This window comes from Elephantulus edwardii, unplaced genomic scaffold (assembly GCF_000299155.1).
Source record: "Elephantulus edwardii isolate Elephantulus edwardi_28Jun2011 unplaced genomic scaffold, EleEdw1.0 scaffold00001, whole genome shotgun sequence".
Lineage (NCBI taxonomy): Eukaryota > Metazoa > Chordata > Mammalia > Macroscelidea > Macroscelididae > Elephantulus > Elephantulus edwardii.
This window is the reverse complement of record NW_006399751.1, coordinates 16,803,765-16,829,881: the sequence shown is the minus strand read 5'-3', so window position 1 is coordinate 16,829,881 and position 26,117 is coordinate 16,803,765. Positions and strand designations below refer to the sequence as shown.

General features: G+C 39.9%; 1 protein-coding gene across 2 annotated transcripts in view; it reads left to right on the top strand.

Moving 5' to 3' along the window:
- The first annotated feature begins 1,205 nt into the window (after nucleotides 1-1,205).
- SLC39A10 (solute carrier family 39 (zinc transporter), member 10) overlaps nucleotides 1,206-26,117 on the top strand; it is an 81,929-nt gene continuing 57,017 nt past the window's right edge. The window contains exon 1 of one of the 2 annotated variants that reach the window (XM_006878745.1): nucleotides 1,206-1,293. The gene's annotated coding sequence lies outside the window, so the exon portion shown is untranslated. The remainder of the gene's footprint in view (nucleotides 1,294-26,117) is intronic. The other variant, XM_006878744.1, reaches the window with a different exon arrangement.

Sequence of the window (26,117 nt, the reverse complement as noted above, 5' to 3'; positions counted from 1 at the left end):
AGCGGTTTTAAGCTTTCTCTCTTTAAAAAAATACATACATACATACATACCTACATACATACATACATACATACAGCAACTGAATTATAGCTGACCCTTTAGGGGACTGGCTGGCACTAAAAAAACCAAAAAATTCCCTACCTTACATTTAATAATCCTGCCTATTCGCATTGATCATGGTTTCCTATATTCTGCTAGGCACCAATAAGGCCCCTCCAGAAATTACTCTCTGTAATAATTGGATTTTGGTTAGTTACAGAAAATACAACCCCACCAGGCATGGTAGACCTCAACAGACCTCAACCCTTACCCAACTAGGTAAATGCTGGAAAGCAGAGGGAAGGTAGGTAGAGCTAACTTTTAAGAATCTGTGGGTTGCTTGAGAGGGGAGGAGACAACTCGCATGGCTCGCATGGTGTGAGCAAAGGAATGGAAACATGACTAAGCAGGATGTAGGTATGTAGGCAAGAGTCCATCGTTTGCTTGGTTAGATCGGAAGTTTATGCTGTTGCTTGTTAAATAATTGATGAATCAAAGTAGTGGGAGACCTTGGAAAACTGACAAAGACCACAGGAATTCCCTGAGTGCTTAACATACTCTTTGGGTTTAACTTTTTCTATGCTTGCACGGCCTGCAAAGTTTGAACTTCAGAACAAATGAGGGTAAAACTATGCAGAACAGTTTGCACTTGGTGGGTGCTAAATTAATATTAGTTTCTTTTTTGCTCTAAGATGTTGAAAGGATTACTTTAATAAAGGGCGAGGGATTAGGTAAGAGTAGATGTTTAACTCGTGACTAGTTAGACATCCCAATTTAACACTGGCTTTACAGCCCACCTCATTCATCCCTCTGCTCAAGGCCACAGAATAAACCAGTGGCCAAAAAACCCCTCTACGCATGCGTTAGAAGCCGCCCCACCTCCTCGGCGGCGGCTTTCTTTTAACAAAACTAGATCTGAGCCTCGGATCTCCGTAGTTTGCGTAGACTCAAATTTCCCATTGCTCCGGTTACCCTTGTGGAATCCGTGAGGGGTGCAGTTCCTCTGCGCAACCGACGTTACCCGGAGTGAACGGCAGGGTCGTGTGTACGTCCACAGCGTAGAACTCCTAGGCGAACGGGGTGCGGCTGCGCAGGAACCAGAGTGTTCTGTGTACGCAGTTAGCGTAGCGTCCTGTGTGGTGCGCGGGCTTCCGCGACGCAGTTAGCGCAGCTGGCTTTGGTGAATACACGATTTGGTGCAGCCGGGGTTTGGTACCGAGCGGAGAGGAGATGCACACGGCACTCGAGTGTGAGGTAACTATAAAACCCCGATTTGTTTACATTCCCTCCCCCAGAACCGGCCCTAAGCGCGGCGGCGGAGACTGCGAGTCCCGGGACCGCGGGGGTGGGGGTAGAAAGGGCGAAAAGAACTGGGGCACTGGGGTTGGGGACTCGGGTGCTGGGGTTCCCGCTCTCCTGCAGTCGGCGGCGGCGGCGAGCGGGAGCAGAGCGCGCAGTGGACAGCGCGTGGAGCACCGCAGCTCGTGTGCGCTCCCGGCAGCTGCGGGGGCCCGCTGGCCGGGACCCCTAACCCGCGTGCGGGACCCTGCGCTCGGCTCGGCCTCCTGCCGAGGCTGAGCGAGCCGCGTGGTCCGCTTCGGTGGTGGGGGTGTCACCGCTGGGTGGGCGGCGGCGGTTAGGGGGCTGCACGCGGGTGCCAGAGGGTCCGCGGTGGCGTCGCTAGGAAGAGAGGGGAGGCGGTGGACCCCTGGCAGGAGGATCTGCAGCCAGGTCTTCGTGGGGGTCCAAGGAGGCTGCTATTTGTCTCCGATTCTCCCCCTTCCGGTCTGTAATGGGACCGAGTGGAGGGACCCCGAGACTCAGCCTTCCGGCACAGCGGGCTAACGGACGGCCGCCTCCGTGCTGCTACCGCGGGAGGCCTCGGGGGGTTTGTTTTCTTCCCGATCAGCCGAAAAGCTGAGGCGGGGTGCGGAGGAGTCAGCATTACAGCCCGTTGGGTCCCGGGAGCTGGGGGGTTTGGGTGGGGCAGAGTCGGTGGGGGAGGTTGGGTGGGCCCGGAGGTGCCGCAGACGCCGTCCGGGGCTTTGTTCTCGAAAGCCCCTTAGTGCAGACCAGCGAGGAGCTCGGCCAGTGCGTGGAGGGACCGGCTTGGTCCCCTCCCCCGGATTAGGAGCGGGCTGAACTTGGCCGCTTCCTGGGTCCCCCGCCCCCCATGCCTCTTCTGGGAAGGGGGCCTGCGAGAGCGCGGGCGACGTGACGTCCGAGGGCTTCCTGGAGCGACCTGTTCACGTGAGAGCCCGTCCACATGGGCTCCGGTCCACTTGGGCTGCTGTAAATGAGCCCAAAGCACGGAAGAAACAGCCCTGCGGGACCAGCAGCCCTCGTGGAAGGTCCTTTCAGCCCCATTCCTCATTTAAGTAATAAAGAGTGACAGACCAATTACATCAACGTTGGTGGAAAGAACTCTACTGTTTTGTGGTGTTTTTTTTAAACTTTGTTTCAAGGCCTTTGTCATCGATTGCTCCATTTTCACCTTGAAAATCATTTAACCTCATTCTTAATGAAGTAACAAATGACAGAAACTTTAAATTTCACTTGTGGGTTATGTTTCTTGAGATGTGTGTCATAATTAAGAACAAGCAATAAGTTAGAAAAACAGGAGATTTAGAAATTAGCTAATGGTAGCAACGCATTGAAAGCCTAATTCTTGTATTCTGTTTTATATTAGCACTTTGTATTTTACAAGTTTTTGTTGTACTTGACTGTGAGCCAGACACTGAAGTTGGTCTTGCTGGGAAATCCATGTCAACGACTCCACCTCTTTGCGTTTTCCACAATTATATGGCAGTGATAGTGGTGAGGTAAAGAATGATAAGTTCAAGCAGGAGTTTTTAACTTTGTCACATGTATCTCTTCAAAGTGATGGATTTAAACCTACAAAATACATGAGATTACAGTAGAAAATTGTTTGATGCACAAAGATTAAAAAGTAGTATCCCTGTTGATTTAGTAAAGCTTTAATTAAAGGATTTGGGAGAGACAGTCTTAACACAGATCATCTGATGTTTATTGGTAAATTTTAGATTTTATCAGAATAATTAATAGAAATACCTGCTTGGCAGTATAAATCTAAATACTACATTTTACTAATAAGAGCTTGAAGCAATAATGTCCTACTTTGTACTTCCATATAAATTTTACCAGCAATAAGCTTGGTAGACCAGGAAAAAAAAGACAGCTCAGGGAGTCCATTTGGCACCATGGGTAGCCACTGCGCTAACTCACTCACCAGGACAGTTTGAACCTATTAGTCACTAAGAAAAGATTTGGTGATGTGTTTTTTTAAGTATTGCAGCCTCGGGAACTCTGTGGGGCAATTCTACTCCGGCACTGGTGTTAGAAATGACTTCACAAAACAGTGGCAGGTCTAAATGACTAATTGTGAAGTACTCACTGCCTTCCAGTCACTACTAATTGATAACTCATCCTCTAGGGTTTATCCGAGGCTCTAAGTTGCATGAGAAGAGATGGCCTGTCTTTTCTTCTGAGGAGCCCTTGATGGCATCTGAGCTGCCAGAGATACTGCCTTTGGGTTAGCAGTACAACTGCCTGGGGACTAAATGATCTTTAAAGTTGCTAAACTAAGTCAACTCTCAAACCCAACCCATTACCAGCCACTTGATTACTATTCATAGCATGAATGTAGGACAAAGTTGAACTGTCTCAAAGGGTTTTCAAGAAACTGCCATATCTGAGTGGTTTTTGTTTTGTTTTCCCTGTGGACTCACTGGTGGGTTTGAAGTGCTGACCTTTCAGTTAACAGCCAAGCACATTATCACTGTCGCACCTTTGCTCCCTAACACAACTGTAATTTGGTAAAGTAGCTTTAAATTTTATTGATAAAGTACTAGGGACTCCATATTACTGTAATTTTGTTCCATCCACAAATAAAGGAGCTAGCACATTTCAGAAGTTTAAGAAGTATCTTATCCAAATTCTTTATGAGCCCCTTGAATTCTACAGATCCCCTATTGAAACGAGTCCTTTTAATTGATTCATTCCCACCTGAACCCATTTAAAACCTCTGCAAGAATGGCAGGTACCAGTTTAAAAGAAGTGATGAGGAATAGGCCTCTTAAAAGATCTTAAAAGAGAAATGTTACTAAATCTCCCATATTCCACATACAGTATGTATAAACGATGTATAGGTGGCTGAGAGCTAACCTTTTTTGATCACCTGGTTTGCAGTATTTTTTAGAGTCATTAAAGGGTGTTCCGTTGGCATCTATAAAGAGGTGTCCAACGACCACGCCAAGGCTCTGTGGGGGATGTTTGATTTACAGCCTCTGAAACTTGGTTGGTCACAACTCTGGCCATGAGTACTGTTGAGAAGTTGTAAGTTTAGATTGCAAGTTTTGTTTAATTGGTTTATGGAGGTCAATATAGGACTTTGATACTTGATTTTTTTTTTTAATTTAGGTGGTTTATTTTTCATTTCAATGAACATCTACAGAGATTTTGGGATTCCATTCATTCGTTGTTGCACCCTTCTCCCTGCACAAACCCCTCCCCCCCATTTGCTCCTCTCCTTGAAAAGCAAAAGAAAAACTCCCTCATTGGTACACAATCCCCCCCCCCCACCTCCCCAAACCCCTCCCCCTACCCTCAAATATAATCCACTCTGCAACCCTCATTGCATACTCCTACGATAAAAATAATGCCCTAAAATATAATACTTTTAGACTATTCTCTCCCCCATAGACTTCAATGCCGTAAACATATTTCATCCAGTTTTTCTCAGTCTTACCCCCACCCCAATGCCAGCCTCATTCTACAAGAGTGGCACCATGTAGCATTTGTCCCTTTGTGACTGAGATAACCTCACTCAGCATAATGTCCTCCAGGGTCACCCATTTTGAATAATATTGCATGAGTTCCTTGTTTTTCAATGCAGCATAGTATTCCATTGTGCAAATATACCACAGCTTCTCTACCCATTCGTTTGTTGATGGACATTTAGGTTGTTTCCAACTCCTTGCTATTGTAAACAAAGCCGCGATAAACATGGGTATACATATATCTACTTGGATGTCATTTATGGTCTCTTTAGGGTATATTCCCAGTAGTGGAATTGCTGGGTCAAATGGTATCTTTATTTGCAACTTTTTGAGAAAGCGCCACAATGCTTTCCACAGTGGTTGCACCATTTTACACTCCCACCAACAGTGAATAAGGGTTCCAGTCCCTCCACAACCTCGCCAGCATTTGTTGCTTGCTGTTCTGTTAAATTTTGCTAGTCTTACTGGAGTGAGATGATATCTCATGGTTGTCTTGATTTGCATCTCTCTCAGGGCTAGGGATTTTGAACATTTCTTCATGTGCTTGTTGGCCATCTGAATGTCTTCCTTGGTGAAGTGTCTGTTCATATCCTGTGCCCATTTTTCAATTGGATTATTCTCCTTTATCTTGTGGTGCTCGAGTATTTTATAAATTCTGGATATAAGTCTCTTGTCTCACATGTCATTACCAAAAACTTTTTCCCAGTCTGTGGCTTCCCTTTTTACCCTGTTAGAGAAGTTTCTGGATGCGCATAGGGATTTGATTCTTAGAAGGTCCCATTCATCTATTTTATCTTCTCCTGGTTGTAAATTTTTCAGAATACTGGGATTAGGACTAAAGTTTTTCCAAGCTTTTCTTGAATGAAGTTTACAGTCCTTGGTTTTAGTCCTAGGTCCATGATCCACCTTGAGTTGGTTTTTGTATATGGAGTGAGGTGGGGATCTTGTTTAATTCTTCTGCAGATAGTTTTCCAATTTTGCCAACACCATTTGTTAAAAAGGCTGTCATTTCCCCACCTAACTGATTTCATCTCTTTGTCAAAAATCAATTGCCCATAAATAGATGGGCTGATTTCCGGGTTCTCAATTCTATTCCATTGATCTATGTGTCTGTCATTGTACCAGTACCATGCTGTCTTGACTACCACGGCAGTGTAGCTTGATTTTAAAGGGATTCATCTTACTCTACCCTGCCACCATGCCTTCTCTGCCTCCAGTATTGGGAAAAACTCGAGGCTTAATAGAATTAAGGAAACTTTGGTCTACTCAATATATTTACAGGTTTGCCTGCCTTTAGCAAGTTACTTTTGCTCAGTTTTGTGTATAGTATTAAAATTAATAAATTTTTGTAACCTTTAATGAGATCATACCAAAGGACTTCAGTCATTGTGGTTTTGACTCTTTAATGGGAGGGAACGTGACAATCTTTCTCCTGTGGAGCAACTGGTGGATCATTTTAGGCCTGTACTGTGTTTTGGTTGCTATGAGTTGCAGGCGACTCGACGGCACATAACAACAACAACAACTGTGTTTTGGTTAACATCACTGCACTCTTTAGAGCGAGTCCTGTCCTTACTTATGTGGCCTTTTTTTACATGCAGGTGTTTCATTCTTGGTTGTTCAAGAATAAAGTGGTCTATAGCACACATAGAGTCCTCATTAGAAACAACCAGATGGCAACAGAAATTGGGCCTTTGAGTGGGTATAGTCAATTGTTATTATCTGTTATGTTGTGATACTTATTTGTCATTTATAATTATATGTACATCTTGTTTTTCTTACCAAATTAACTTCCTTGAGGGAACTCAAGTTATTTTTTGTCACTTAGTAGATAATCCGTGAAACACTATTCAGTGAGTGTGCAAAGTTTGTCAAAGAGATAACTTTTGAATCAAGTTTAAAACACTAATTGAAATAAAGATTAAATTTAAGATTAACCCAAGGAATTGCTCTGGATTAAAACGTCAGAGTTGATATACCATAGATTGTATGATATTTCCATTCATGCTTTATAACAAAGGGAAATAAACACCTAGTGTATTTTAAACTAAAATTCTTAATAATTCTCTTTTTAGCATAAAAGTTTGCAAGTCACAAACTGCCAAGTCTAAACCTGAACAGTTTGATGCTGCCCCCTAGTGTTTGTTTCTCCTAGAATAGTACTATTTGAACTTTGTGTCATCGTCATCTTTTTTAGCTAAAGTGGAACACCATTTAAATGAAATTGTGATTCATTGGGGCTATCAGTATAGTCCATCATGGACTTTCTTCCACTTGATTAGTATGCCAGTAAAATGGACAGTCTTTTAACGGTTTTTTAACTATTTGTTGACTGGTTGTCTTTATCCCCATTTGATCTATAGAGGGAGTTTGCGTGGAGATTAAAGTACGGTGACTCTCAGTTACTCTCTAAGAACGTAAGTGGTATTTTTCAAAATTGGAGAAGTTAGGAAAGGTTCATCTTTAGAATTAGCTATAAATAAAAATAATAGCAGTGTTTTTCAGTCTTGAAACTTGCTATTTCTTGAATTATAATTATATGAAAATCTACTTATAACTTAATTTACCTATTCTGAAAATAAAATTCAAAAGTGGAATTTAAAAACAACCAGGGAATATTGCAAAACAGTGTGTATTTAAGAAAACAATTTACAACTGAAGTGTAAACTTGAAATGATTTCTAAACGAAATGGTTAGTAAAAACTTAGTTTCAGACATACTAAAATAAAAGATAACCTTTTTTTAATGTTACTTGATACTTTCCCTGTTACCAAAACATTCTTTTGACTGCCAAATGTACTCACTTTCCATTGTAAAAAACGAGTCATAGCTGACCCTCCAGTGAGTTTCCAAGGCTGTACGTTGCACAGCAGAAGATTGCCTATCTTACGCCTTTGGAGCCTCTGGTGAGTATAGGGAATAGTACATTTTTAGACTAAGAGTTTCCTGTTGAAAGATATTTTAGAGTAGTGGTGGTTATAGGCTGTGCAAGTAGGAAGATACAATCTTTTCAACTAGTGTTTAAAAGTTAAGTTATAGTTATGTAATTAAATGGAATTACAGATTTTTATTTTTTTCTGAAGTAGGTATTAGATAATATGTACCCTCAACATATGTAATTGGCCTGGTTTCTCCCATAGTAGGCTGTTTTAGTTTTGAGGACCTTCTATCTCTTGTAGAATTTTGAGAGTTTAGAAAGGTGAATTAGAGTATGTGGGAACTATCTTTGAGATGATGAAGCACTTTAATGGGACTAGAAATAATATCAGCATGGTTGTGACTGAACTAGGAATCCCTTATTGTCCTTGGACATGGGGAAAAGGATATAAATCCCTGGGTCTTTAACAGTAGATACTTTTTAACTCTTCCCCTTCATCCTAACCCATAATTTTCCTTCTTGAAATTGTTTTTCACCACTGTATTTGAATTGTTCTCTGAGGGTTTTGACTGTCCCGTCTTAGGTATTACCTTCCCCGTCACAATGACATAATTTCTGCCACACTGTTTCTACTACTCCTGATAACATTTTTTTGTCACAACTTATTTCTGTCATTCAAAGCTGGTTGTATCTTCCTTGTTAACTCCAGAGAAGAATTTATGTGTTTTCTTTTAATGCCCCTGTTCCTCCCTTCTTTTTAGTTACCAATACAGTGATTCATAATTGTGTGCATACAAGCCTCTGAACAAGTGTTAGCATGTTACTTCTCAGTGTACTTCTGCAGCATAAGAATTTTATTATATGTAAATAAGTATAATTTAACTGTATTACATAGATGATAAGTCTCTTAAGAAAGAGGGCCTATGGAAAAATGTAATTTTTTTTTATCAAGAGAATTAGCATTGTTTTAAATTATTGTAGTATTAACTAAGATTTGGAAGTAGGAGTGGTATCCACTTCCTAAACAACATGCCTCTGGAAACTGTGAACTTTGATAAATGAAGATAGTTATAGAAAGGCTTTAGGTCTTTTGCTCATAGGTTTGCTGTGAGTTGTGCTCGACTTGACGGCAGTCCTCAACAACAAACTAAGACTGGTAAAACAATGCATTTGGAAACTACGTACCTTATAAAACCTAAGATAGAATTTAATTGCAAAATTTATAGCAGAAATTCTCCTACATTAATAAATATTATTGAACGTACTTGAAAATATCTGTACATGAAGAGGCAAATGTAAAAAGTACGCAACAATTTGAAGATTTTCCCTCCAGAAAATATAACATCTTTTATATAAAAGTTAACAGTTAAAAGTGTCTGTCGACACTGAGTAGAATTTGAAAATGTTCATTTTGAAAAGGGAATAGGATCAAGAGCTCTGAGGATGCTGCTGGGATGCTGTGATCATACACCTGGTGGCAGTATACAATCAAAACGCTGCTCTCATGTTTATTCTCAGAGTCACTGAAGGACAGAAACTAAGCCTGCTTTCCTCAAGAAATGATTTTGAAGTTGAGCTGACAACCCAACTGTTCTCTCGGAGAAAGATGGCCACTCTCCTTGTGTTTTACTGCCTGATTAACAAACTGGAGGGTTAGTTTGGTACATAGAAACAACAACAAATGAAACCTGAGAAGTGTGACAACTGTATAGTCAATTCATAAGCAGTCAGACACTTGGGAATTAATTCCAAGCAGTTACCAACAACAGCAACAAATTGGGATTAAAATGTTTGCATATTGCGATTAAAATTTTAGAGACAATTCCTTGTGAAATTGTGATCTGTTTATTTAATAATGTGGAACTCTAGGTACTTTTAATTTTTCTCTTCCACATGTGGAATGATACAGTTTATTTCATGAATAACAAGAAAAATACTTCTTGGAATAACCAGCCATATAAAATTGAAGAGACAATATTTGCCCAGGGGTAAAGTCCAGAACTCTGGTGGCTTACTGGTCAAGAATTGTACTTCCAGTGCAAGGGTATGTAGTTCGAATTTGCCAGTCATTCTGGGGGAAAATGATAAGTAGTCTACTCCTGTGCAATTAACTACCTCCAAAAACCCACCAGAGTGTCGGCTATAGGTCAGTTTTGACTCAGCATGAAGTCTGGGAGGCAGGATAGAACAAGAAGTTAGTGGAAATGGGAAACCCCGGAGGAAGTGAGAAGAGTGCTGTTAAATCATGGGTTAGAAAATGTGTCTGAATAGTTTACATGGACAGTGATTTAACGTTGTAAATGTCTCTCAATACCATGAAAATAGTGTATCCTTTAGAGGTGCACTATGTTTTATTTTTTAAAAGTGTACATGGATACAATTTAAAGAATCAGATCACCTCATATGAGGTCTTCTTAGGGAAAGGAAGTGCCATTATTCTGTCTTCTTCCTCATATTCTGCCTTCTAGAGAAGGGTATTCTTTAGCTAATTGTTTTATGTTTTATGCCATTTTTCTTAAATAGCATGTTCATTACTGTTTGTTGATTTTCATTTAGTATATCTTTATACAAGGAAAAAATGAAGATTTAGTGCTTTTCTCATCTTTCAAAGTACTTAGTACAATTTATATTGTAATTTTGGTTTAGAATAGTATGTATTTTATACTTATTTTATTCATAACTGTGTCATTATATAAGCTGTTTTCCCTGTACAAATTTTTACTTTACCTGGCAATTTTCCTAAATGTTTTTATTTTTAAAAACAGTAAGGTCTGCTATGGATCAGTTCTGACTCTGTGATACACAACAACATAACCAACACAAGCTCTGTCCCAGCTCTCTTTTTGCATATAAAGAAAAGACTGTGCCCTAATGGAACTTTATGTTAAATATTTGTATAGTAGTATATATTAGGCATTGTCAGAAGTTGAAAATAAAGACATATTGGATTGGTAAATTTCTAAGAATTAAATAGGTTTGACATTGGAATTTCTTGTTTGTAAGAGTAAGCCCACTGCCAGTGTTGATTATTCTCACTCTTCAATAGGATTTCTTAGGCTGTAAATTTAATAGGATTAGACAGTCTCATCTTTCCATCCTAAAATGGTTGGTACATTTGAACTGCTGACTTAGTATACTGTGTCTGATAAGCGGCTGAATTGAATTGTTTTACTAGCCATTTAGTAGCCCTGATACCTTAAAATAATTAAAAATAAAGTACATTTCCTTTGTGAAAAAGAAGTAGCCTCAGTAAAGGCCTGTGGTGTTTTTGAAGGCATCCTAGCATTTGCTAATCTTACATGGGAAAGTGATCATTATGTGATGAGGTGACTTGCCTCATCACACAGCTTCAGTTATGACCCCAACCCTAGATTGATTAATATGTGCCCTGTGCTAATCACTTTATAACACTACTGTCACTGTATTCTTAAACTTAGTGAGTGTGAGCATGATTGAAAAAGTAGACTGTAACCTTCTGTTTTCTGCCATCCTACGTGCTTTCTTGGGAGCTTTGATAGGTAAGAAGTTGTATTGCCAATCCAAAAGCAAGTGGTTTGAATCCACTAGCTGCTCTGTGGGAAAAAGATGGACATTCTCCTCCTGGGCTTTTTACAGCCTCATGAAGACCCACTGAAGGGTCAGCTATGAGTTGGTTCTGTCACATAACTGCTTTCTGTAACTACTAAGTACTACTAGATGCAGTGGTGTTTCATGCTCTACTAGACCGAATGGAGAGCATTAACCAGCAGAGTTGTGCTTTTCTGGAAAATTTAGAGAATTACTCTATGCTTGTACTTGTTGTTGCTGTTGCTGCTGTTATGTGCCATCGAGTTGCCTGCTACTCATAGTGACCCTATGTACAACACCCCTAAACCCTGCTCTATACTGTGCCAGTCACACTGTCTCTGACACACCTACCCTCGTTACCGTGGTCACTGAATCAGTCCATCTCATCAAGGGTCTTCCTCTCCTGTGCTGTCCCTCCAACCTTCCAAGCATTATGTCCTTCTCCAAGGACTGGTACCTCCTTGCAACATGTCCAAAGTATATCAGACAAAGCTTCAGAATCCTTGCTTCCAAGGAGGAGCCTGGCTTTACCCTCTCCAGGATGAACCTGTTAATTTTCTTAGCAGTCCATGGTGTATTCACTACTCTTCAACACCACAGCTCAAAGGTATCAATTCTCCTCCTATCCTCCCTAGTCATTGTCCAGCTCTCTAATGCATAGCAAGTGATTGCAAAGACCATGGCATGTATCAGGTGCACCTTAGTCTCCAGACTGAATAGTTGCTCTTCAGTGTTTTAGCAAGGTCTCTTTAACTGCAGACTTTCCTATTGCAATACGTCTTTTAATTTCCTGGTTGCTGGTGCCAAGAGTGTTGACTGTGGAGCCAAGCAAAGTGAAGCTGTGAACACTTGCAGTCTCTTCACCAATCATCATGATGCCGCCAATCGGCCCAGTGGTGAGAATTTTTGATTTCTTGATATTGAACCTCAATGCATACTGGAGGCTGTAGTCCCTGACCTTCCGCAGCAAGTGCTTCAGGTCCTCAGTTTCAGCAAGCAGGGTTGTGTCATCTGCATAATGCGGTTTGTTGATCAGTCTTTCCCCAATCCTATAATGCTTAGTTACAAAATAAAGTGCTTGGGTGAGCAATGAAAGCCATTAAAAAGGACTAACCAGATTTCAGAAACAGTCTGCTGTGGATATGACATATGGATATGCTCACAGAATGCCTTATGAACCCCATTGCCACATGCCAAGTCTTTTGTCTATATTACTACCTACTTTACCTCCTGTACAATTTTGGAACAGATCACCGACACTGCAGTTTTATCTACATTTTTGTTTTACTTTTGATGGATACTCTTGAAAAGGTTATCTCTAAATACAATTAATTAGGTTTGATTTCTGTTCTGCCCCCTTAGCTCCAGGAGGAGCCCTGGTGGCACAGTAGGGGAGGCAACAGGCTGCTAACTGAAGGGTGGGGATTTGAACTCATCAGTAGTACTGTGAGAAGATGAGCCAATCTTCTCCCATAAAAATAGAGTCTCTGCAACTCTCTGGAAGGCAGTTTTAGTTGTCCTTGAAACCAGCCTCTGAAACCTGATGGAGATTTGCTGTGAGTTCAAAACTAACCTGATAGCGGAATCAACTGGACAGCAGTCGTTTGGTTTCAGATTTTTTCTTTAGCCCCACTGCACCATTCCCAAAGACTACTTCTAGGTAGTGGTATGTTCCTTCCTTCTGAAGACATTGGGTGTCTAGTCTGTCTTCTTGATATTGTTGTTAGGTGCCATTGAGTCAAGTACAACTCATAGCAACCTTATGAACAAAAAACTGAACCCTGTTCTATCCTGTGCCATTGTCACACCAACACATGAGCCCATTGCACAGTCACTGTGCCAGTCCACCTGGGTCTTCCTCTCCTTTGCTGACTCTCCACCCTTACCAGAATCATGTCCTTTTCCGGGGAATAGCTCCTCTTAGCAACATGCCCAGGGTATGTGAAGCGAAGCCTCATCATTCTTGCCTCCAAAGAGCACTCTTGATGCACCTTCTCCAAGACATAACTGTCTGTTCTCTTGGCCGTCCATGGGATGTTAAGTGCTCTTCTCTAACACCACAACGCAAAGGCGTCAATTCTTTTCTGTCATTCATTGTCCAGCTTTCAGGTGCATAGCAAGTGATAGGAAAGACCATGACCTGACATCATTACTCCTCAATAATTTGGAGAGGTCCTTAAGTGCAAATTTTCCCAGTGCAGTGTGTCTCCTTATTTCCAGACAATTGTGGATCCAAGCAGGATGAAACTTGACAGTTTCAGTCTTCTCTCCATCCACCACGAAGTTGCCTATTGGTCCAGTGATAAGAATTTTTGTTTTCTTGACATTCAGATGCCATTCCTAACATGAAGTCTGCATTATTCCTTGATCTTTTGCAACAAGTGCTTCAGGTCCTCCTCACTTTCAGCAGTTAAAAGAAGTTTTTATTTCCTGATGTTACCAGCTGAAATAGCACTGCTAATTCAAAGACTGCTCTTCTGGTTCTTGGAATTCACCAGTTCTCTGCGGGAGAAAGATAGGCAATCTCCTCCTTGTGTGATTTACAGTCTTGGAAACCTACTTAAGGATCACCAGTGAGTTGAGTCCCAGCCACTGAATTTGAATATTTAGATACTTTAATTCATTAAGGAATTATCTAATTATTCCTTCTTCATTTATTGGCTGAAATGCTTTCATAAAGAGGAACTTCTCTTTACCATTTGGTGTCTCAGTATTATAGATGATTTTTTACTGTAAGCAGGAAAAACATTGCGTTTTTAAAAGGGAAGGAGCTTGGTAAAGAGGGCAACATTTTGTTATTTCAGATGAAACTTTAGTTTAATTTTCACAGAGGAATTCATGTCAATGCCGTTTATTAATAAACGTAAAGTTTCTTAAAAATTGTTTTTCTCATGATTTTTTGCAGTAAGTCCACTTTTGAATATTACTATATATGTATCTCTGTGTGTTTTTTTGTTGTTGTGTACCATCAAGTCGGAACTGACCCATAGCTGACCCTCTGGTGGGTTTTCTGAGGCATTTAATTGCACGGGAGGAGATTTCTTGTCCTTCTCCTGTGGAGTAGCTGCTGGATTTGAACTGCTTGTCTTCCTCATTGCAGCACAGCTTTTTACCTCTGGCAACCAGAACTCCATCTCTTACCATGCAATACCTCTGAAAACCCACAAGAGGGTCAACTATGGGTCAGTTCCAACTCTAGTACACAGCAGCAGCAACCTATATATGTGATGTGTACATAATAGATACAGATAATTTTATTTCTTCCATTTGGACATTTAAGAACATTCTCTTGATTAAAAGTATGGGTTTTTTTTAAATCAGATAAGTTGAATATATATATAGAATATGCTAAATTGATTAGATTAGCATCATTAGTAACAGAAATCCAGTTTTAGAAATAGGATTATGTTACTTCTCACAAGCTGTTTTTTTAATCAAGCAATTATTTTAAAGAATCTAAGGAAATACTGAAGTTCAGGTTCATTGACTGTAAGTAGTTGTTAATGTGCCTTTAAGTTGACTGACTCAGTGCCTCTGTGAACAATGGCTCTGAACCTTGCCCTATCCTGAGCCAGTCTCATAATCTGTGACACACCTAAGCCCATTGTCACCGTCTCTGTGTTAATCCATTTTATCCAGTGTCTTCCTATCTTGCACTCATCTTCTACCCTTCCAAACATGATGTTCTTCTACAAGGATTGTCTCCTGCTGAAAACATGTTCAAAGTATGTGAGACATCTTTGCCTCCAAGGAGCAACCTGACTTCACCTTCTCCAGGACAGGCTTGTTTGTTCTTTTGGCAGTCCATGGTATATTCAGTATTCTTCTCCAGCACCACAGCTCACAGACGTTATTTCTTCTGCTATCCTCCTTGGATAGCAAACAATTGAGAAAGACCATGCCTTAGATCCGGCACACCTTAGTTTTTAAATTGACATCATTGCTCTTTAGCACTGTGGAGAGGTCCTTGACAGCACATTTTCCCAATACAACTTGTCTTTTGATTTCCTCACTTGATGCTAAGGGTGTTGGTTGTGGATCCAAGCAAGATGAAATTGTTAACGACTTCAGTCTTTTCACCATCTACTATGCTGATTTTTGTTTTTTTCACCTTGAAGTTGGGATATAATCCATGTTGAAGACAGCAGTCCTTAATCTTCTGCAGTAGGTGCTTCAGTTTCATGAGCAAGACTGTATCATCTACATAACATGTTATTGATGACTCTTGCTTCAGTCCTCATGTCACATTCTTCTTAATGAATTCCAGCCTCTGGAATGATCAGTTCAGCATATAAACTGAAATGATTACACAAAGGCTACATCCTTGACACACTTCTTTTCTTGATTTTGAATCATAATGTGTTCCAACACGCTTCCTAGTCTAAGTATAGGAATCACATGAGCATTATTAGTTTTCTGGGATTCTATTCATTGTTGGCCACAGTTTTGTGATTCACACAGTCAAATGCCTTTGCATAGTCAATAAAACAAATAGACATTCTCCTAATACTCTGCTTTCAGTCAAGGTCATCTGATATCAGCAGTGATGTCCCTAGTGCCCTGGCCTATTCTAAACTCGGTTTGTATTTCTGGCAGTTCTCTATTGAAGTAGTGTTCTAATAGTTTTTGGTTGATCTTTAGCAATATTTTAATTGTATCTGATATTAATGATACTGTTCAGTAACTTCCACATTCTGTTAGATCACCTTTTTTGGGAACAGGAATAAATAGGAATCGCTTCCAGTCAGTTGACCAGGTAGTTGTCCTCAAATTTTCTTGGCACCACTTGGCGAGCACTTCCAGAGCTACATCTGTTGGTTGAAGTATGTCAGTTGGTATTCCGTCTGTTCCTGGGGACATCCCCCAATTTCTTCAAACAGCTAGAACTTGTTCATTTATTACTATTGGTTCCTGATCATATGTTGCTACTTGAAATGTTTCTGGTATACTGACTCAGTGAATTCCTTCCATCTTCTTTTGATCCTGAATCATTGAAGATTCTGCCTATATCCAACTCTAGACTTGAATTTGTTTTTCAGTTGTTTCAGCTTCAGAAATGCCATCAAATTCTTCCCTTTTGATTTTCTTAATCCAGCTCTTTGCACATTTTAGTACAGTGCTTTGTTTTGTCTTAAAAAACGGCCCTTTGAAATCTTCTGTTCAATTCCTTTTTTATTTTTTTAATTTTTATTTATTTAATTAATTATTTTGTGTGTATGTGTGTATTGTCAAATTGGATCCAACTGGTACAGGAGGAAATTGCCCCACCCTTCTCCAGTAGAGCATCTGGTAGGTTTGAACCACGTGCCTCTGGGATTGCAGGGCAGCCTCTTGCCACTAGGCCACCAGAGCTCCCGTCAATTCTTTAACTTCCTGATTTCTTCCTTTTGTTTTGTCTTCTTGGTGTTCTAGTGCAATATTCAGTCTCTTCAGACATCCATTTGGTCTACTATGTTCCATAACTGGTTCTTGATATACTTGTTTTATTTTACTTATTTAGTTTAAAATGTGTGACTAGTCATACCGTGTAGCACAAATGATCATGGAAAGCCTGCATTTAGGGATTTTTAAAGGCTTTATAATGAACATGTGGTGGAGAGGATCTGAATCCTTCCACAGACAACTCTAGTTAACTTTTCTCTTAGGAACATATATAAAGATTATCTGGTTGGCCTTGACGCCTTTTTATTTATAGTTAAAAGTAAATTTTCTGTCACAGTGTTTTTTAAAAAATGCCTGTAAAAAAGTAGTGAGATTAGGATAAAGGTACTGTATCACAACCTCTGTTTCCTGGTTTTGAAAATTTATTATTATGCTTATTGTTGGGGAAAGTTGGGTAACCAGAATATGCAAATTCAGAATTGCCTTTACAATTTCTTGTGAGACTTAAAGTATTTTAAAATAAAGTGTATTTTTTTTTTTAAAAACCAACCTTGTCTTTGGGAATGAGTAAGCTTTGTATTATGATTGTGATTGCTGAAAGTTGAAATATATATTTTTATTTAAGGGTTAAAATTTTGCTTTAAATGTCTCATTTTAAATTAAAGTCTCTCAAAATATACCCATATGTTAATAAAATTCAGTGAGTTTTCTTAAATAAATGCATGAAAACCATCATCTAAATGAAGAAGTCGAACATTGGTAATACCACACAGTTCTCTTCATGTTTCTCCTCAGTCAACTTTACATCGTGATAGAGCTATTTTTTTCACCAAAGATAATTTTCGTTTTAATGTAGGATATAAGAGAATATTGAGCTTTCTTTTCATCTAAAGCAAAATATTTGCATTATAAATAGTATGGTAATTAAATGTTGTTATGGGCTGTCAAGCCACCTGTAACTCATAGTGACCCTATGCCATAGCTTTGAACTCTGTCCTGAGCCAATCTTACTTTGACACATCTACTGCCGTTACCCAATTCATCTCAACCAGAGTCTTCCTCTCCTGCACTGTCCCTCTACCCTTCCAAGCATGATGTCTCTCTCCAGGCACTGGTCCCTCTGGGCCACGTGCCCAGAGTATGTGAGACAGAGCTTCAAAATCTTTACCTCGAATAAGCAGCCTGGTTTCACCCTCTCCAGGATAAACGTGTTTGTTCTCTTGGCAGTGCATGGTACCTTCAATACTTTACTCCAGCACCACAGCTTAAAGGCATTGATGACTTTCAGTCATCCAGCTCTTAGATGCATAACAAGTAATTATGAAGACCATGGCTTGAGACAGGTGCACTGTAGTCTTGAGACTGACTTTGTTGCTCTTTCGCACTTTGGAGAGGTTCCTGATAGCAGAATTCCCCCAAACAACTCATCTTTTGATTTCCTGATTGCTGGGGCCAAGAGTATTGTTTTTGGAGCTGAGAAAGCTAAAATTGTTAACAACCTCAACCTCTTCTCCGTCTGTCATGATGCTGCCAGTTGGCCCAGTGTTAAGAATCTTTGTTTTCTTGATGTTGAGCTTCCATCCATATTGAAGACTATAGTCCTTGACCTCCTGCAGCAAATGCTTCAGGTCCTCCTTAGTAAGTAAATGGCATAATGATTGAGTTCCTAACTATACATTACTCTCTTCACTTTAAAATAAAAAGTAGAAAATTGTTGTTGTTATTATTATTATGTGTCCTCGAATTAGAGCCAACTTACAGCTAATTTTCCAGTCTGTTTTTAGAGCCTCTAAATTGCATGGAAGATTTCTCATCTTGATCTTGTGGATTTGAACTGCTTGCCTTTGATTTGCAGTGCTGCTCCTTACCACGACACCACTAGAGCTCCTTCTAGAATACTTAATACTTTTCACTCTAATGATGGCCTGGAAATCAACAGTAAAATACTAAAGTAAATCTGAATAGCAACTGCTAGTTACTACCAGAATTTCTTCTTTCTTACACAGATAGATCAGTTTCAGATGTCCACAACATTCAGTAGGATTTCTTCGATAGACAGCTCTCAATATGCTAAATGAGCGGGTAGAAGAGGCCAAAAACTCGTTTATAAAGCTAGTGGATGCTCGATGCTGGAAACCTGAAAAACTTCGAAATACAAAAGGTGTAATAGGATATTTTGTTTAGGGCTCACCTCATCCTTTTAAGGACAGTGTTTAGAATTGAAAGGGATATGGGATTCGGCAATAGTTCCTCCATTTCTTCACCCAAAGATCATCTTGTAGTGTGGATATGAAAGCTTCATTACTTTTCTCAACATTCTGTTGAGAGTCTGTAAAATTGTAGCTGAGACTGTTCTTCCCACTTCCTTATTGCTAATGGAGGCCGTGTGATTTCACCAGTGGAATCTGGGAAGAGTCGTGTACAGCTTCTACTTTACTTCCTACTTAAGAAAGAAAACTTATGATCTTGGATTTCCACTCCTCCTTTCCACTAACTAAAATAGTGTCACATAAGCCTTATGTTGGAAAATAAGGGTCTGAATAATTGGAGCTGTGCTGCCTGCAGACTTGGAACATCATCTGTCCATGATTTTTGAGAGAAATACACTTGGTGGTTGTTAAGCCACTGCCTTTTGGAGGTGTCTTTCTTACTATAGGTCCTAACCTATGGTAATGACCCTTAAAACACCTAAGTGTTCAAAACTGAAGTTGCAAAGCTGCAGAGTTTATGAATGAATTTAGCACAGGTTTGAATGTTTCTATCATGTCCTTTTTTTGCTTGGGTACCTTGGATGCCCATCTGAATGTAATAATGAAGAATCTTAAGATCTTCAGAAATCTTTGCAGTGAATAAATTATGTGCTTTTAAAAAAAGAGACACAAGGCTTTTAAAACTTAAAGGTACCTCCTAGCTGTGTATGCTTTTCCTTTTTCTACCACTGTTTCCCATTCATTTGACAATGAGATAAAATGGCACTCAAGAAACCTTATGACATTTACCCTGAAATGAGTGGGCAGAACCACTCAGAAGATCATGTTATTAACATACTATGCTAAGACTTAGGGTAACTACAAGGGATATAACTAATATTTGTGAGCTATGTGAATAAATTGCATATCCACATTCTGCTTTATTGATCTTAATCATTACTGTTTTTTTATGTTCATTAATGTACAAATAAAATGAATATATTTTAAATGGTAACTTTATGAGATTAAGAAATTGGTATGTTTGAATTAAAAACAAATCTCAAACTCATTGTAGCATAGGAATAAAAATACAGATATTTATAGATAAAATATCTCTTTTTATAAAATGCGGAAGTCTCCACATGTATATGATAATTCTATCTAATTTGTTCAAGTGGTAACATTGATGAAAATGTTCTTTAGGCAGTATATGGGATCTTAAACACAATTCAAAGACATTCATTCCTTTTCTGTCATCCTTATTCATTATCCAACTTTTAGATGCATAAGGAGGAATTGAAAACACCATGTCTTGTACCAGGTGCACCTTAGTCTTTAACCTGGCACTGTTGCTCTTCAGCACCTTGGGAGATGTTCTTGACTACAGATTTCCCTAATGCAGGCACATCATTTGATTTCTGTTACCATGGATGTTTATTGTGGATTCAAGAAAAATGAAATTATTGACAACCTCAATCTTTTCTTCATTAGTCATCACTCATGATACTGCCTATTGGTTGAATGATGAAGTTTTTATTTCCTTGATTAAAGACAGTAGTTCTTGATTTTCTGAAGCAAATTCTTCAAGTCCTCTTCACTTACTGTAAGCAAGGTTGTGCCATCTACATATGACAGGTTGTAGGTAAGTCTTTCAGTCGAATGCTAAATTCTTCTTCATATAGTCCAGCTTCTCAAGTGATTTGCTCAGAAGATAGAGTGAGGAAATATGGAGATAGTATGCACACACATTTCTTGATAATAAACCATGCAGTGTTTCTTTGTTCTATTCAAACAACTGCTTCTTAGTCTATATGTAGCTTTCTCTTGAACACAATAGAATACTGTGGGATTCCTATTCTTAATGTTAACCATATCTTCTTTGCATAAAAACCAGTGTCTGCATATAGGCAATAAAATACAAGTCAACCTATTTCTGATATTCTCTGCTGTTAGCCAAAATACATCTGACATCTGCAGTGATATTCTTTGTGCCAGAGACCCTTTCTAAATCTAGCTTGAATTTCTGGCTGTTTCCTTTCGATGTACTGTTTCAGGACATTTATAATAATCTTCAGCAAGATTTCATTTGCCTGTGATACTGAGGAGGATGTTTGATAATTTCCATATTCAGTTGGATCACTTTTCTGGAAAGGAAACAAATTTGGGGCTTTTTCCAGTTGGAAAAAGATCAGATAGATGTCTTCTATATTTGCTGCATCTGTTTGTTGAAACATGTCAATTGGTATTCCATCAATTCCTGGGGACTAATTTTTTTCCAAAATGTGTTTATTTTATTTTTTGCTAATGCCTTATATATGGTTACTGGTGGCCTAGTGGCAAGAAACTCTGTTGCAATGCCAAAGACACAGAGTTTGAGTCCACCAACTGCTCTATAGGAGCCTTTTTTCTCTAAGCCTTTTACTGCCTCTGAAAACCCTCCAGACAGTCAGGTAAGAGTTGCTTTTAACTTGATGACCACAACAACGCTTTTCAGTGTAGCTTGAGCTTCTTGGGTTTTTTGTTTTGTTTTGTTTTCAGTTAACATTAGTTCTTGATCATAAGCTACTTCCTGAGATGGTTTCGTGTCAACTAATTCTTTTTGGTACAGTTCTTGTGTAAGTACTTCCATCATCTTTTGATTAAAGATTTTGCCCATAGAATCCTTTAGTATTGTAATTTGAGGCTTGAACTTGTTCTTCTGTTCTTTCAGGTTGAGAAATACCAAATATATTCTTCACTTTTGGCTAATTTCAGCTCTTTGCACAATTCATTGTCAAATTTTAGCTAGCTTGTGTCACAGTCAGTAACAAGACTTCATAGAAGAGATGACTGGGCCTATGTCTGAGTAATCTACTATGTCTAGTGGGTTGCAAGAATTTGCATTTATTTTCTTCAGAGATCCTCATAGTGCTTCTACTTGTACAACCACATTTTGAAAAACAGCCACTCTTAACAAGTACTGTCCTTTCAAACTCCCTGAAATACATTTCAAATACATCAAAAGAGAAACAACTCAAAAACTTATGTTTTAAATGAACTATTTAACGAATTTTCTTTAGATTTGTTTCACTTTTAATAGATGAAACACTGCAAATTCAGTTAAGTAAAGTACTTCTCTTCCATGTGATTGTTGCTTGAAAAGAAAGCTCAGAATATATTACACCCTTTTCACACTGGATATGCTCTGGTGTAGTCCGTAAGGAATTGCACCGATAGCCCAAAGGCCATGCTTCTTGTTTTCAGCTCCACCAGTGGCTACTCAGGCGAAGGGCAGCCTTCTCCAGTCTGATTTGTAGCCTCAGAAACCCAGTGGAGGGTCATCTATGCTGACTCTGAGAAGAATGGAAATACCAGAACACTTGATCGTGCTAATGAGAAACCTATACTTGGACCCGGAGGCAGTCATCAGAACAGAGCAAGGGAACACTGCACGGTTCAAAATTAGGAAGGGCATATGCCAGGGATGTGTCCTGTCTCCATACCTTTTCAACCTGTATGCAGAACAGATTATCCAGGAGGCTGGGCTCTATGAGGAGAAATGTGGGGTCAAGATTGGTGGAAGATCTATCAACAATCTGTGATATGCAGATGACACAACCCTGCTTGCTGAAACTGAGGAGGACCTGAAGCACTTGCTGCAGAGGGTCAAGGATTGCAGCCTCCAATATGGATTGAGGCTCAATGTCAAGAAGACAGAGATTCTCACCACTGGACCAATTGGCAGCATCAGGATGGATGATTAAGAGATTGTTCACAGCTTTAGTTTGCTTGGGTCCACAGTCAATATTCTTGGTACCAGTAGCCAGGAAATTAAGACGTATTGCCATGGCAAAGTCTGCTGTTAGGGACCTCTCCAAAGTACTGAAGAGCAGTGGTGTCTCTCTGGAGACTAAGGTGCGCCTGATACAGGCCATGGTCTTTGTGATCACTTGTTATGCATCAGAGAGTTGGACAATGGCTAAGGAGGATAGAAGGAGAATTGATGCCTTTGAGCTTTGGTGCTGGAGAAAAGTATTGAGGGTACCATGGACTGCTAGGAAAACAGATTGATCCTGGAAAGGATTAAACTGGGCGGCTCCTTGGAGGCAAGGATTCTGGGGCTCCATCTAACATACTTTGGACATGTTGTGAGGAGAGACCGGTCCTTGGAGAGGGACATCATGCTTGGGAGGGTGGAGGGACAGCACAGGAGAGGAAGGCCCTCTGTGAGGTGGATTGATTCAGTGACAGGGATAATCGGGATGGGAGTGTCAGAGACAGTGCGATTGGCACAGGACAGAGCAGAGTTTAGGGCTGTTGTACATAGGGTCGTTATGAGTCACAAGCAACTCGACGGCTTGTAACAACAACATACATTTTTGAGATTTGTCCATACCTCTCTGTATTCCTTCATATGGGTACATGTCTAATTGCAGTAGTTGTAATCTTAGATTTTATGAATATAACAGTTCATTTGCGGCTTGTCATTGTTGAGGGTGGTTTTTGGTTTTGTTTTTTTTTTTTTAAATCCATTCTTGTATGGACTGCCAAAAGACCAAATATGTCTTTGAGAGAGTGCAGCCAGGTTACTCCTTCAAAGGAAGAATGGTGAAACTTTGTCATATAATTTGGGCATATTGTTAAGAGCTCAGAAAAATGGAAGGTCAGTGAAGGAGAGGAAGGCCCTCAACAAGATGGATTGACACAGTGATTGTAACAATAGGTTCTAGTGTGGTAGAGTTAACAAGAGTGGCACAGGATAGGGCAGGGTTCACATCTACTGTTCAGACGGTTACTAGGAGTTGAATTGACAACACCTACCACCAACAGCATTGTTCCGATGGTGGGCATTTAGGTTATGGATGTATTCATTCAGTGGTTGTGTAATTGACTGCCATTTCTCATTTATTTTTTTTGTAGTTACATTCAGACCCCCAAGTTCTGTGAATATTCTCCCTCCCATAAACTAAGGAAGGTGACCCCTTCCTCGACCCTGGAAAATCAGCAGTCATGGCCATTCTCCCTTTATTAGTAATTGATTTTGGCATGAAAATACTGATCAGCTGATATAAGGGGAAATCTGGGAGAGGCTTCAGGGAAAGAATTTGAAAAAAGAGGCATAACAGTAAATGTAGCATTAGGTATTTTTTTCAAAGGTAGAATGGTTGTAAGCAGCTGCAGCCTTGAGCTCCAGAAGTGACAAATTTGAAGATGAAGGCATGTAGGTTTTTGATCACATAGTTATTCTAGAGCCTTCTATTTCTCATTTCTCTTGTGAATTTTTTTTTTTTTAACAACACTTCTGGAATGTCTTGCCTCTGGAAACTCCATGTATGAACCGGGCTCAGGCCGTTCGTTCATAGGGTCGCTGTGAGTCGTCTACGACTCGATGGCACCAAACAACACCAAACAACAATGGACATTTTGGTTTTTTGCAGCCCAGATCAACATATCATTAGGTGGTGATTGTTGTTAGGTGCCGTTAACTTGCAAACAGCTCATAGCAACTCTGAACAACAGACCTGAACCTGGCCTTCTCCTGTGCTGTCCTTATCATCTCTGACACGCTTGAGACCATTGCTGCAGTCACTCTGCCAGTCCTTCATATTGGGAATATTCCTCTCCTTCACTGACCATCTTTCCAAGCATGATGTCCCTTTGCAAGAACTAGGACCTCCCCCCCAACCCCCCACTACATGTTCAAAGTAGGAGAGGCGAAGCTTCACTCTGTTTACCTCTAAGGAGCACCTTGGCTGCAATTTCTCTGGGACATGTTTGTTCTTTTGGCAGCCCCATCGGTTATTCAGTTCTCTTCTCCAGCACCACAACTCAAAGGCATTAATACTTTTGCCATCTTTATTTGTTGTCCAGCTCTCTGATACATAGCAGGAAATTGAGAGGACCATGGTCCTCTTAAAGGAGCCCTCTTAAGGACCATGCACCTTAGTCTGTAAAGAGATATTGTTGTTCTTAAGTATTTTCGAGAGGTCCCCCATCAGCAGAATTACCCAGTGTAGTCTTCCGATTTCCTGGCTGCTAGTAGCAGGGTGTGGCTTGTTCCACGCAAGATGAAAGCATTGATAACTTCCATCCTTTCTCAGTAGTTCACATTCTAAAACAGCACATTTCAATCTTAAACGATAAGGATAATTGAACCTCTTTCCTGTGTCTGCGTGCTGGTTTTGCTAGTCACATGTTGGGACTTTTCATAGTTCGTCTGGAGCTTTGGAAGATTTCAGCTTGTCCTCTAAAATACATGTACCCATGTATTCTTTCCTCAACAGTGTAAAATAGTTGCTCTTTTCCCACATGGCATCTTTACTAATTCCTGATAATTTTTGCCCATTCGTGTCATAATGAATTATCTCAATTTGTATTATGTAGACATGTTGTATACCATCAAGTCAGAACTAACTTATAGGTCCTTTTCCAGTGGGGTTTCAGAAGCAGTAAGTCACACCTTTCACCAGTGGACCTGCTGCTGGATTTGAACCACAAGCCTTTGGGTTGACAGTACAACTCCTTAATGCTCAGCCACCAGAGCTCCCTATTATCTAGACTTGTTGTTGTTGTTGTTGATGATTGCCTTTATGTCTAGCATGGCTCATATAGCAACCCTATGAACAAAAGGCCTGAAGCCTTTCTATAACTATTGACATTTATCGAAGTTTGTAGAGTTTCCAGAGGCATATTGTTTAGGAAGTGGAAGCCTAGGGATTTTATGTTGCTGCTCAGTCAACTTTCTTGTTTATTCATTTGTGTAGTTGTCTCCTGGATTTTTCCCCTCCCTTATTGTTAATATATTGTATATTCTGGACACTGACCATTTAAATCCTTTTTGTGTATATATGTATATATATGAATTGAAAATGTTTTCTAGTGTGTGGCTTGTTATATGCCTTTTTATCAAGTCGTTTCTTTTGTAAAGTTGTTTTAAAAGTTTCATTACATAGTTTCCTATGAAGGTGCCCTGGTGGTGCATTGAGTTAAGATGTGGAATGCTGCACTAAAGGGTCAGGTATTTGAACTCATCAGATGCTCCATGGGAGAAAGATGAGGTAGAGTGTGCTTTTGTAAAGGTTCATGGCCTGGGGGGCAGTTCTCCTCTGTCCTGCAGGCCTGTTAAGAGTGGAAATGGACATTTAGGTTGTTTCCAACTCCTTGCTATTGTGAACAAAGCCGCAATAAACATGGGTATACATATATCTACTTGGATGTCATTTATGGTCTCTTTAGGGTATATTCCCAGTAGTGGAATGCTGGGTCAAATGGTATCTTTATTTG